The sequence below is a fragment of the Propithecus coquereli genome, unplaced genomic scaffold, assembly GCF_000956105.1.
Source record: "Propithecus coquereli isolate 6110/MARCELLA unplaced genomic scaffold, Pcoq_1.0 Scaffold186, whole genome shotgun sequence".
Taxonomy (NCBI): domain Eukaryota; kingdom Metazoa; phylum Chordata; class Mammalia; order Primates; family Indriidae; genus Propithecus; species Propithecus coquereli.
This window is the reverse complement of record NW_012143412.1, coordinates 2,766,674-2,768,548: the sequence shown is the minus strand read 5'-3', so window position 1 is coordinate 2,768,548 and position 1,875 is coordinate 2,766,674. Positions and strand designations below refer to the sequence as shown.

The following is a 1,875-nucleotide window of genomic DNA, read 5'->3' as shown; positions in this document are numbered from 1 at the left end:
AAAAACAAAAACCACAAGTGACTGTATTTAGATTTTGACAACTTTCACACCCTCTCCATCCCAGCAGCATGGGAGGGGTTTGATCTGTTTTCACTGTGAGAACTTGATTGAGCTCCTGGAGGTAAAACTCACAAAAGTGTGGGGCCCCCACCTCACACTGGACTGCCTCTGCAGGTTTTAACTCTCAAACTGGTCCACACTGAGCCTCCAGCAATTTGTTAGTTACAGTTTTAAGTTTTCCTCCTCCAGTACTGATACTTGTGGACATTTTTACTCCAATTAGTTGCGGTTCTCTGTATCTGCCTATCTCTCCAATTTTTGGGACAGTGATTTGCCTAGTTATCTCAGTTCTCTGAGGGATCAAAGAAGAGTTGTTGATTTTCAGTTGGGTTCAGCTATTTTGTTGTCGTGTGAATGGGAATGATAACTTGTAAGCTCTTTGCACGTTGGATCAGAAACGGGAAGTCTTTCTACAGTTGTTACCGTAGTAGAACATTACATTTCTTTCTGTTTAGCAATTCCAGTGCAGTGGTGCGATCACAGTTCACTGTGACCTCCAACTCCCGGGTTCAAGTGATCCTCCTGGCTCAGCCTCCTGAGTACTACAGGTGCATGCCACCACACCTGGCTAATTTTTTCATTTTTTGGGGGGGGGGGGTTTCATTATGTTGCTCAGGCTGGTCTCGAACTCCTGGACTGAAGTGATGAACTGTGGCTTTTAGAGATTTTTATGGAGGCTTTATTGCATAGGCATGATTATTTATTAACTCAATCTCCAGCTCCTCTCCCCTCCCTGGAGGATGAGGAATGAGGCTAAAAGTTCTAGGCTTCTAATCATGGCTTGGCCTTTCTGGTATCCATTCTTCTTAGATAGGTATAAGTCTTTTGCATGTATTAATACTAGGAAACATGAATAAGGATATTCATAGGAATACATATATTATAGGAAAAAAACCTTGGAAACAACCAAATGTTATTGACAGGAAGATAAATGACTTGTGGTATTTTCACACAATGGTACAGTACACCACGGTGGAAATGAGTGAACAGCAGCTTCACAGAACAACATGCACAAATCTCACTAATATAATATTGAGCAAAAAAACCAGAGTCCAGAAAATAACAAATAGCAAGACATTCTTTCTCTGAAGTTCAAAAGCCATTAGAACTAAAATGTATATTGCTTAGGCATAGATACATCATATTTTGTTAATTATAAGATGCAAATGGAGGAAAAATTTTTGAAAAGAGAAAGACTGGAGCCCCTCAGCCTGCGCTGGGTGTGGGCTACGTGGTGGTTCACAGGGGGACCGTCAGAGACGCAGGAAGGGCACCTTAAGGGAGAGGGGGACGCCAGGCTCTGTGGTGGTGAGGTCTGCTGCCAGCGCCCGAGGCCTGCGGGCCACCTGCAGGCAGCTCCTTGACAAAGTGGAGCGGATGCTGCCCTAGAAATTGAGGCCGTTGTGCAACCACCCAGCAGGCCCCAGAACAGTTTTTTTCTGGGCTCCAGTTATGAGATGGGGGTTGGTGTGTGCTGGATTGGCTGACATGGCCAGACCTGCAGAAAAACTCAGCACAGCTCAACCTGCTGTTTTGCTGGCTACAGGGTTTATTTGGTTAAGAGACTCACTTGTAATTATTCCAAAAAATTGGAGTCTGTTTGCTGTTAATTTCTTTGTGGGAGCAGCAGGAGCCTCTCAGCTTTTTCGAATTTGGAGGTATAACCAAGAACTAAAAGCTAAAGGAAACAAATGAAAGAGTTCCTGATCTCCTGAGCACTCTAGGTATGAACATAACCATTGCAACCTAGTTTATTGTTTGATTATTGATAAGGCAATGTTAGCTGTGCTGACACTTGGAAGACACACACACACA

The 1,875-nt window shown here is 43.7% G+C and overlaps 1 pseudogene; it reads left to right on the top strand.

Annotated features, from left to right (window-relative positions):
- The window catches only part of LOC105808999, an 81,064-nt pseudogene extending 79,309 nt beyond the window's left edge, over nucleotides 1–1,755 (top strand).
- Nucleotides 1,756–1,875: the final 120 nt, after the last annotated feature.